Here is a 12,464-nt window from a genome sequence, read left to right as displayed (position 1 = left end):
AAAGCATCTTCTCAGACCACGATGGCGTAATATTAGAAATAAACTACAATAAAAACAACCCAAAATACTCAAACACCTGGAAGCTGAATAGCATGTTATTAAATATTGATTGGGTTAACAATGAGATCAAAGAAAAAATCAAAAACATCCTGGAAACTAATGACAATGAAAACACAACAATCCAAAACCTATGGGACACAATGAAAGCAGTCCTGAGAGGGAAGTTTATACCTCTACAGGATTATATCAAAAAACAAGAAAAAATGGTAGTAAATCAGCTAACTCTACAACTCAAAGAATTAAAAAGACAGCAACAAGAAAACCCCAGAGTGAGCAGAAAGAACGAGACAAGAAAGATTAGAGCAGAAATAAATGACATAGAGACCAAAAAAAAGAATACAGAAAATCAATGAAACCAAGAGCTGGTTCTTTGAAAGGATAAACAAGATTGACAAACCTCTAGTCAGACTCACCAAGAAGCAAAGAGAGAGGACCCAAATAAACAAAATCAGAAAGATAGAGGCGAAATAACAACAGACCCCACAGAAATACAAATGATTGTTAAAAAATACGATGGACAGCTCTACTCCAACAAACTAGACAACCTGGAGGAAATGGACAAATTCCTAAAAAATACAACATTCCAAAACTCAATCAGGAAGAATCCAAAAATCTCAATAGGCCAATAACTATGGAAGAAATTGAAGCAGTCATCAAAAAGCGTCCAGCAAACAAAAGCCCAGGACCAGACGGCTTCACAGGGGAGTTTTACCAAACATTCAAGGAAGAACTTAAACCTATCCTCCTCAGACTACTACAAAAAATTCAAGAGGAAGGAACACTTCCAAGCTCATTCTATGAAGCCAGCATCACCCTAATACCAAAACCAGGTAAAGACAACACAATGAAAGAGAATTACAGGCCAATATCCCTCATGAACATAGATGCTAAAATCCTCAACAAAATCTTACCAAATCGGATCCAGCAGTACATCAGAAAGATCATACACCATGACCAAGTAGGATTTATCCCAGGGATGCAAGGATGGTACAATATCCACAAATCAATAAACGTGATTGATCACGTAAACAAATTGAAAGAAAAAAACCACATGGTCATATCAATTGATGCAGAAAAAGCATTTGACAAAATACAACACCCATTTTTGATAAAAGCTCTCAGCAAGGCGGGAGTAGAAGGATCATACCTCAACATAATAAAAGCCATATATGACAGCCCCACAGCCAACATCATACTCAATGGACAAAAACTAACACCATTTCCCCTAAGAACAGGAACAAGACAGGGATGCCCACTCTCAGCACTCCTGTTCAACATAGTACTGGATGTATTAGCCATCGCAATTAGGCAAGAAGAAGAAATAAAAGGCATCCAAATTGGAAAAGAGGAAGTAAAACTGTCCTTATTTGCAGACGACATGATATTATATATACAAAACCCTAGAGACTCCATCAAAAAGCTACTAGACTTAATACATGAATTTGGCAATGTAGCAGGATACAAAGTTAAGAAATCTGAGGCATTTCTATACACCAATAGTGAACTTTCAGAAAGAGAGATTATAAAAACAATTCCATTCACCATCGCACCAAAAAACTTAACCTACCTAGGAATAAACTTAACTAAAGAGGTAAAAGACCTCTACTCAGAAAAGTACAGGATGTTGAAAAAAGAGATAGAGGAAGACATAAACAGATGGAAGAACATACCGTGTTCATGGATTGGTAGAATCAACATCATTAAAATGTCTGTACTACCCAAAGCAATCTATAAATTCAATGCACTTCCCATTAAAATACCAATGGCATACTTCACAGACCTAGAACGAACTCTCCAAAAATTCATCTGGAATAAAAAAAAGACCCCGAATAGCTGCAGTGATCCTGAAAAAGAACAAAGTAGGTGGGATCTCAATACCAGATATCAAGATTTACTACAAAGCCACTGTTCTCAAAACTTCCTGGTACTGGCACAAGAACAGACATATAGATCAATGGAATAGAATAGAGAGCCCAGAAATCGGCCCGAACCAATATGCTCAATTAATATTTGACACAGGAGGCAAGAACATACAATGGAGCCAAGATAGTCTCTTCAATAAATGGTGTTGGGAAAATTGGACAGATATATGCAAGAAAATGAAACTACACCACCAACTTACACCATACACAAAAATAAACTCAAAATGGATAAAGGACTTAAATGTACGACAGGAAACCATAAAAATTCTAGAAGAAGCCAAAGGTAACAAAATCTCAGACATATGCCTAAGCAATTTCTTCACTGATATAGCTCCTAGGGCACTTGAAACTGAAGACAAAATGAAAAAATGGGACTACATCAAAATAAAAAGCTTCTGCACAGCAAAAGAAACCATCAACAAAACATTGAGAAAACCCACTGCGTGGGAAAACATATTTGCCAATGTCATATCTGATAAGGGCCTAATCTCCAAAATTTATAGGGAACTCATACAACTTAACAAAAGGAAGATAAATAATCCAATCAAAAAATGGACAAAGGACCTAAATAGACACCTTTCAAAAGAAGACATTCAGAAAGCCAACAGCCATATGAAAACATGCTCAAAGTCACTAATCATCCGAGAGATGCAAATCAAAACAACAATGAGGTACCATCTCATACCTGTCAGATTGGCTATCATCAACAAATCAACAAACGACAAGTGCTGGAGAGGATGTGGAGAATAAGGAACACTTGTGCACTGCTGGTGGGAATGCAGACTGGTGCAGCCACTATGGAAGACAGTATGGAGTTTTCCCAAAAAACTAAAAATGGAACTCCCATTTGACCCTGTGATCCCACTTCTAATAATATATCCCAAGAAACCATAAACAACAATCAGAAAGGATATATGCACCCATATCTTCATAGAAGCACAATTCACCATAGCAAGAATCTGGAAACAGCCTAAGTGCCCATCAGTAGATGAATGGATTAGAAAACGGTGGTACATCTACATGATGGAATACTATGCTGCTGTAAAAAAGAAGGAACTCTTACCATTTGCAACGGCATGGATGGAACTGGAGAGCATTATGCTAAGTGAAATAAGCCAGTCAATGAAGGAAAAATACCACATGATCTCACTCATTCATGGATAATAGAGACCATTATAAACTTTTGAACAATAATAGATGCAGAGGCAGAGCAGCCTCAAACAGATTGTCAAACTGTAGCCTGAAGGCCGGGGATGGGTGGGGGGCAGGATGGAGGGGTGTAAGAGATCAACCAAAGGACTTGTATGCATGCATATAAGCATAACCAATGGACATAAGACTCTGGGGGGTAGGGGAGGCTAGGGGATTGTCAAGGGCTGGGGAAAAAAGGGACACATATGCAATACCCTTTGTAAGACTGTAAGCAATAAAATAAAATTAAAAATAAAATAAAATAAAATTTTTGTTGATTATGTACTCTGTGCCAAACATTCTTCTAGGTCTAGGGATACCACAATAAACAAGAGATTTATATGTCTCTCCCCCCATAAAGTTACAAAACTGTTGAAAAAACATCCAGTTAAAGAAAGGATTATAATGTAGCCTGATGAATGCAATGGTAGGAATAATTACAATTTCATGGGATCCTATGACCATGGAACAAAACCTATCCCAGTGATGGTCTTCCTGAGGATGCCATATTTAGGTTAAGAAATAGGGAGTGAATAGGACTTAGTCATACAAAAGGTGGAGGTTGGTTACATAGCAGAAGTTCTGACCTTGTGCAGTGAATGTCATCTATTTTTAAGAGTCAGACATTATCCAAAGGGAAAAAATAAGTTGTTGAAGGGACTTAGGTAGTGAATAATCAGATTTGTATTTTAAGAAATATTAGTTAAACTTGAATTTTGAGTTGTAGAGAGACAAGACTAGAGAAAAGCAAGCAATTAGAATGCTGTTTCAGAATTGCAGTAAGGGAGGATAATGCCCTAGAACAGTGAGGGAAAAAGATGATAGAAGGATAGAAAATAATTGATATCTAAAGCATCAAAAAAGCCTGTTGAATTTAACATCAAAATGTTTCCAGAATCTGACTATTGTTGACTATCTGCCTTGCCCCCATCCTGGTACAAGTTAACAACAAATCTTATCTCAGTTATTGCAATAACCTCTTAATTAAAGTTATCTGATTTAGACAATAAAAGATTTGCCTGGCAACGCTGCTTCTTACTGCTCTCCCACCTTCTGTCTCTTCTCCCATGTCAGTCTCTTCTTAACATGGCAGTCCGAGTATCATTATGAAATTGTAAAGCAATTTTGAAAAGTTCTTAAAAATTCAATTGGGCAAGATGTGTTATATTTTTTATACACTGCTGGGTAAAATTTGCTTGTATTTTGTCTAGGATCATTGCATTTATCTTAATAACTCCTTTGGTCTATCTTTCTCAGTCTATGGTCAGGTTTTACTATTAAGGTTATATTCTCTTAATTAAACGACTTATGGAGTAATCTACTTCATTTTGATTCTCTGCAAATTTGTTTATAAGATTAGATTTATATTTTCTAATTAGGTAGAATTTGCCTGAAAACTACTTAGGCCTTGTTTTTGTTATCATTTTACATTTGAAAATAATGATTCAAATTTATTTTTATAAGACAATGTTTTTGAGTCAATTTTTATAACATTATTTTCTAGGAAATTGACAACTTTATCTAAATTTTCAAGTTTATTGTCATAAAATTCTTCGTTATATTCTCTTTGTATCTCTACTTATATTCTCTCTCGTATTGTTTACATGTGTTGCTGTTATTGATTAATTTTGCTAGCACCAATGCAGTTTTATTTTTTAAAATAATCAACTTTTGTCTTGCTGATTCTCTCCATTGTGTATATTTGTTTTGAATTTCATAAATTTCTACTTTTATATTTATTACCTCCTAATTTCTATATTTTTTGATTTATTCTAGTTTTCATGTATTATTCTGTTTAGTCTGTTTAAAATTCTCATAATTTTTTCTATTTGTCAAAATTTATGTAACTGTTTGTTAGATGTAGAAGTCAATTGATTCAGTTTATTTCATTTTATCTTGGCAAGAATTCTATATAATAAAAGCCTAATATGCAAATTGACCAAACGGTGGAATGATTGGTTGGCAGGGGGAGGTGGGAGGCGGGGTCAGCGAGTGGGCAGTGCCAGGCCAGTCAAAGCAGGTGCCAGTGGGCAGAGGGTGGGACGGTGATCAGGGGCAGCAGCGACTACCAGTGGCAGAGGGGTGATCAGGGGTGGGCCTGGCCGCTCACTGGCCTGCACTGCCCCCTGATCAGCCTGCGGGTCTCCTCCCACAGAGGGAGGCCAGACTACAGCTTAGGCAGGAGTGAGCCTAAGCTGTCAGTTGGACATCTCCTAAGGGCTCCTGGTCTGCAAGAGGGTGCAGGCCGGGCTGAGGGACCCCTTGAGTGCACTAATTTTCGTGCACTGGGCCTCTAGTATTGCATAAGTACTGCTGTGTAATTCCTATTGGTTATTTTACCATCTGTATGAACTTCTTAAATCATGAAATGGTTACCTAAGTAAAATCTCAAGAGATGAACACTGAAGGATTAAGTATAATTATGGTAATTAGTGTTATCCATTTTAATAGATTTGATACATTTTATTCTTCTTTTACATGTACAAGTTTTCCTATCTTTGGCTAATGGGAGTCCAAGTGCCTTCTGTGTCCTTTCATAGTGTGTGACAGAGTCTAGGTATAGGATTTCTGAAATGCCAACATAACCAAAATAATCTTGGATATTTCTAGTCATACCATGGAATCACACATATCTCCAAGGAACCCTGGTAGTTTCTTTTAGTGGAATATTATATTTGGAAAATATATCTGGGTGGTAGGTTTGCTTTTTCTACTGGGTTGTTACAGTTTCCCAGGCATTTTAGTGGAGAGCTAAGATACATGTATTTTATTTATTTTAGAGGAAAAAAATAAATTCTACCTACCCATGATACCCAGATGGGAATTCATATGGCATTGTTCTGGGTTCCTTTCAGAAAGGGAAACTTTTACAATGTCCAGAGCCCTAGATGTCTTTCAAATGAAGGAGGAGGATGCCCTCAAATCATTCGCAGCAGGGACTTAGCTCAGGTGGCACCAACCTTTATTTCTAAATGAAACAAAGGGAGAGTGATGGCATGCACATCATAAATCCGAAAAGAACCTGGGAGAAGCTTTTGCAAGCAGCTCATGTCATCATTACCACTGGCTGATGTCAGTGTCATATCCTCTAGGAATACTGGGCAATGGGCTGAAGATTGTAGCTTCCCCTGACACCACTTCTATTGTTGCCTTCTTTATTCACAAACCAGATCAATGGCAACCATTTCTGCTTGTCACTGATCCCAAGGCTGAACACCAGCCTCTAAGAGACACCTTACGTTAACCTGCCCACCATTGCTCTGGGTAACACAGATTCTCCTCTGTGCTACGTGGACATTGCCATCCCTTGCAACAACAAGGAGGTTCATATAGTGGGTCTGATGTGGTGGATGCTGGCCCAGGACGTATTGCACATGCATGGCATCATCTCCTGTGAACACCCATGCGAGGTCATTCCTGATCTCTACTTCTACAGAGATCCTGAAGAGATTGCAAAGGAAGAGCGGGCTGCTGCTGAAAAGCTTGTGACCATGGAGGGATTTCAGGGTGAATGGACTGCTCCAATTCCTGAGTTTACTGTTAATAAACTCGAGGTTGTGGACTGGGCTGAAGGCACACAGGTGCTGTCTGTACCTATAAAGCAGTTCCCTACTGAAGACTGGAGTGATTAGCCACCACTGAAGACTGGTGAGAAGCCCCCACTGCTCAGGCCACTGAACGGGTAGGGACAAACACTGAGTGGTCTTAAACTGCTCTTCCACAAACTCTTAACAGAATAGAAATAAAGTTGAGGGAAAATAAACAGTTTCTAAAAAAAATGGTCAAAGAAGATATACAAATGGCCAACAGGTACATTAATTATTAAAACATAAGGGTTAATTTGTTCCAGAATGGTCCCTAGAAACAAAAAGTTAGAGTTCACACACTCTTGTAAAGCTTCATGGAGATTAGTTATGTCCTGATGACTAAGAAATTTATTCCTGGTACATATGAAGATTTTGACCTCAACCCCTTATTATATGAAGGGAATATGCCAAATCTTGCTGCTGTGTTGACCTATTATATGGCTATTACAGGCCTGATGCATGAAATTCGTGAACTGGGAGGGGGTGTGTCCCACAGCCAAGCCTGCACCCTCTCCAATCTGGGACCCCTCAGGGGATGTCTGACTGCTTAAACCGGCAGTTGGACATCCTCACAATCTGGGACTGCTGGCTCCCAACCGCTCACCTGCCTGCCTGCCTGACTACCCCTAACTGCTTCTGCCTGCCAGCCTGATCACCCCCTAACCACTCCCCTGCCAGCCAGATCGACTCCTAACTGCTCCCCTGCCGGCCCCTTCACCCCCAACTGCCCTCCCCTGCTGGCCTGGTCACCTCCAACTGCCCTCCCCTGCTGGTATGATTGCCCACAATTGCCTTCCCCTGCCGGCCATCTTGTGACCACATGGCGGTGGCTATCTTGTGCGTGGGTGTGACGGTCAATTTGCATATTACCTCTTTATTATATAGGATAATCAGATTGCTTGATCCAGAAGAGGCAGATAATGCTACCAACCTACCATAAATGCTGAGATTGCAGGGCAGAGCTAGAGTCAAGATTCTGTCTTGTCAAATTGCTATTGTAGTATTATTCCTGATTTAACCATGTTTCCCATGGATTAAAGATGCTTAAAAGCTCTATAGCTCATGTGTGAGGACCTTCCTCCAGTCTGAGGCATACCCTGAAATACATTTTCATTGACCTAGAATTCAATAGGCAACAGAGGACATGTTCACCTGTTTTTGCTCCTATTTCCATGTTTGTTTGTTTTTCCAATAAACACCACTGTTTTCCAATAAACACTATTGTCTGCTCTGTGAGCTTCTCGCTATATAAAATTATGCATGACAATAGCTATAAATGAATACTAATAACTGGATTAGTTTCTATAAATTTACTTTTCCTTTTATATTTGTTTCATTTTCTCTGAGCTAGCTGCTGCACCTCTGTTTTTTTTTTGTTTTTGATTTTGTTTTGTTTTTTAATGTTTGTCCACTTTCACAAATCATTTTTCCTTATATTGGTTTTGAATGCATACAGAAACTTTTTTTATTGGTTATATTTGACATTTTATACTGAATATTTATTTGACACAGTCTAAAATTAATAATTGAAACACCTACTGACCAATGCAAAGATCCTAAAACTTTAAATTTTATCATCACAGTTTTGACACTTGTTACATTGTATTATGCTGAATCTGCCTTTAATTGAACTCTACATATTAAACTTATTGTTGCTATTGTTTTTATTTATTCTTATTTTATACAGAACTACTTGTTATATATGTCTACATTTAAAAAAATATTTTAATTGATTTTTTAGAGAGAGGAAGGGAGATACTGATGTGAGAGTGAAACATCAACTGGCTGCTTCCCTCACACCTCCTACTAGGGATTAAACCCACAATCCTGGCATGTGCCCTGACCTGGAATTGAACAAGCAACCTTTAGGTGCACAAGATGATGCCCAGTCCATTAAGCCACACTGGCCAGGGCAAATATATCTACATTTTAGTCTTTTTGCTCTCACTGTTAAGCTTTCTCCTCAGAAAGTAAATTCTTTAGAATTTCCTTCAGTGTAGGCTTATTTATGGTAAAATCTGCCTGTTTTCATGTATCCTAAAATGTTATTCTTTTCCTCTCTTTGTTGAAAGACAGCTTTGATAGGCATATGCTATTAGGTTGATAATTTTTTTCTTCAACAATTTGAAAACAATATTCCACTATCTTCTGGCTTCCATTATTGCTGCTGAATTTTTTTTCTTGTACCAAACATAGGCTTTATTTAAACACATACATTACAAATTGCATTTCTAGGAGGAACCACAAATGAAAGATAAAAATAAATGAGGTCAATTGTAATATAGTTTATGAAATATTTTTAAGATAAAATAAACTCAAATACAAAATTTGTTTCCATATGGAGTTTTTTCAAACAATTCTCAAATTAATTCTTTTAAGTGAATTTTTATACTTTTTGCTGAGAGGCATTTTATTCTCTACTAGTCTCATAGAATTAATGCCCATTTTCTGTTTTCTCTATTGCTAAGGAAGCAGAGCACATGGATAGGCTATTTTCAAAATGCATAGTCAGGTTTTAGATTCTTATTTTGAAAGGACAATGTTGTTTTTAAAAATATATTAAACTTTTATTATCACCTTTAAATAAAATCTTATAAAACAAGCAGAACCACTATTAAAAACAAACATAGTTTTCCCAACAGATATCTAAATCAATAGAGAGTTTGATGAAAAATAAAGTATTCCCCTGAGCAAAACTACATTTCTTAGTGACAGACTGCAGTGATATAAAGTTCATCATCTTGGTTAAAAAGATATATATGTCAAGCATATCTAAAATCTGCCATTTTAGGACCATGAACTCATCTGTGAATTCTTTACTGCCCTTGCAAGGAAACAATACACAAAGTTCATCTTACCTAATAATAGACAAACATGCAAATTGACTTTACCTTTGCTACACCCACCAGCCAATAGGATGAGTATGCAAATTAACCAAACAAAGATGGAGATTAATTTGCATATGTAGGCGCCCACTGGTGATTGGAGCCTGCAATCAGATCTGAGAGGTCCCCTGATCAGGCCTAATGCTTTGAGGAATTAGGCCTGGGCAGGGGAGGAGCCGGCGATGGTGGGAAGCAGGGGCAGAGTCGGTAATTGTGGGGAGCTGGGGGTCCTCTGCCCAGGCCTAATGCCTCGGTCAGAAGCATTAGGCTTGGGCAAGGATGGAGCCGGCGATGGTGGGGGGCAGGGGCGGAGCTGGCGATGGCGAGGAGCAGGGAGGGAGCTAGCGATGGTAGGGAGCAGGAGCAGAGCCAGAAATCACAGAGAGCAGGGGTGGAGCTGGCAATGATGGGGAGCTAGAGGTCTCCAGCCCAGGCCTAATGACTCGGCCACAGGCGTTAGGCCTGGGCAGGGGCAGAACCAGTGATTGCGGGGAGCTGGGGGTCCCCTGCCAAGGCCTAATGCCTTGGCTACAGGCTTTAGGCCTGGGCAGGGACAGGGCAGGAGATAGCAGAGAGCTGGGGGTCCCCTGCCCAGGCCTAATGCCTCGGCCAGAGGCATTAGGCCTGGGCAGGGGCTGAGCCAGCAATTGGTGTGAACTACAGAGGAAACACCTTTTCTGATTGCTCATTGGCTAAGCTCCCTGTATTCCACTGATAATATTCTTAGTAACTTGGGTAATAAGAATCCAAATAGGTGATCTAGGGTTTTTTACCACACTCCTGGAGAATAAAAAGGAAGGTCCACTGCTAGAGGGCTAAGAAATTTCATATCCTGTCCTAGTTGGTTTTGCTCAGTGGATAATGCCTCAGCCTGCCCACTGCAGGGTTTGGGTTCAATTCTGACTAAGGGCATGTACCTAGGTTGCAGGCTCCTCCCTGGCCGGGGCCCAGGTCAGGGCTCATGCAGGAGGCAACCAAGCGAAGTGTTCCTCTCACTTTGATGTTTCTCTCTCTGTCTTTCCCTTTCTCTTCCACATTTTCTAAAAATCAATGGAAACATATTCTCAGGTGAGGATAAAAAAAGAAAGAAAGAAAGAAATGTCATATCCTATGAAAGACACATCTTGAAAATGCCTAAAGAAAGTTGTCATTTTTTTCATGGTGAAGGGACTGGAGTCCGGGTTGATGAAAACACCTTGGTGCCTGCGGTGACTGGCAGTGGCTGCAACAGCAGGGTGATGGGGCTGGTGCCTTCCCTTGATCAGCCCGGTCGCCTCCCACAAAGGGAGACCAGACTGTGGCTTAGGCCCGCTCCCCAAGGGGAGCAGGGAGCAGGGAGTAGGACATCCCCTGAGGGCTCCCAGTATGAGAGGGGGCAGGCTGGGCTGAGGGACCCCGCACCCTCCAGTGCACAAATTTTTGTGCACCGGGCCTCTAGTTTAATATAGTTAAGCAGCCTTGGTTCTTCAACTTAAATTGAAACTGGCTTTCTCATTTGATAAATATGAAAACAGACTTAATAGATGTTTAGTAATAATCGATACCATTTATTGTCTTCTATGAACTAGGCAGTATGCTGGATTTCATAGATACATCATCAAATTGTGGTGGCAGAATGGCCATTTTGATCCAGATCTATCTGACTCCATTCTGCCCCACTTCCTCTTACAGATCACAGTTTTACAAAACCTTTATGTTTCCAAACAAGGCCAATCAAATTTAAAATTTTCTGTCATCAGACTTAACTTTTGTGTGTGTATATGAATTTTTAAAATTTTATCTTTATTGTTGAAAGTATTTCAGATGTCCCTTTTTTTCTTTCTTTACTGATTAAGGTATTACATATGTGTCCTTATCCCCCTATTGTCCCCACCCCACCCCTGCTCATGCCCTCCCCCCCGCTGGTGTCCATGTCCATTGGTTATGCTTAAATGCACGCATACAAGTCCTTTGGTTGATCTCTCCACCTTACCCCTACCCTCCCCTTCCTTCCCTCTGAGGTTTGAGCATCTAATCGATGTTTCTCTGTCTCTAGAACTGTTTTTGTTCATCAGTTTATGTTGTTCATTATATTCCACAAATAAGTGAGGTCATGTGATATTTATCTTTCTCTGACTGGCTTGTTTCACTTAGCATAATGTTCTCCAGTTCCATCCATGCTGTTGCAAATGGTAGGAGATCCTTCCTTTTAACAGAGCGTAAAATTCTATTGTGTAGATCAGGGGTCCTCAAACTTTTTAAACAGGGGGCCAGTTCACTGTCCCTCAGACTGTTGGAGGGCCGGACTATAGTTTAAAAAAAAACTATAAACAAATTCCTATGAACACTGCACATACCTTATTTTGAAGTAAAAAAAATAAAACGGGAACACATACAATATTTGTATTTGCATGTGGCCCGTGGGCCATAGTTTGAGGACCCCTGGTGTAGATGTACCACCATTTTTTAATCCGCTCATCTGCTTATAGGCACTTAGGCTGTTTCCAAATCTTAGTATTGTAAATTGTGGTGCTATGAACATAGGGGTGAATATATCCCTACTGATTGGTGTTTCTAGTTTCTTGGGATATATTCCTAGAAGTGGGATCACTGGGTCAAATGGGAGTTCCATTTTTAGTTTTTTGAGGACACTCCATACTGCTCTCCACAGTGGCTGCACCAGTCTGCATTCCCACCAGCAGTGAAGGAGGGTTCCTTTTTTCCCCACATCCTCACCAGCACTTGTCGTTTGTTGATTTGTTGAGGATAGGCATTCTGAAAGGTATGAGATGGTATCTCATTGCCGTTTTGATTTGCATCTCTCGGATGATTACTGACTT

General features: G+C 39.6%; 1 pseudogene across 1 annotated transcript; it reads left to right on the top strand.

The window, feature by feature from the left end:
* Positions 1 to 6,045: 6,045 nt before the first annotated feature.
* On the top strand, positions 6,046 to 6,882 carry LOC308510897 (small ribosomal subunit protein uS2-like; annotated as a pseudogene). The gene has a single exon. The product of its transcript is annotated as a small ribosomal subunit protein uS2-like (transcript).
* Positions 6,883 to 12,464: the final 5,582 nt, after the last annotated feature.

This window comes from Myotis nattereri (genome assembly GCF_964212035.1).
Source record: "Myotis nattereri genome assembly, chromosome: X".
In the NCBI taxonomy this organism is placed as follows: domain Eukaryota; kingdom Metazoa; phylum Chordata; class Mammalia; order Chiroptera; family Vespertilionidae; genus Myotis; species Myotis nattereri.
This window is presented reverse-complemented; position numbering and strand designations above follow the sequence as displayed.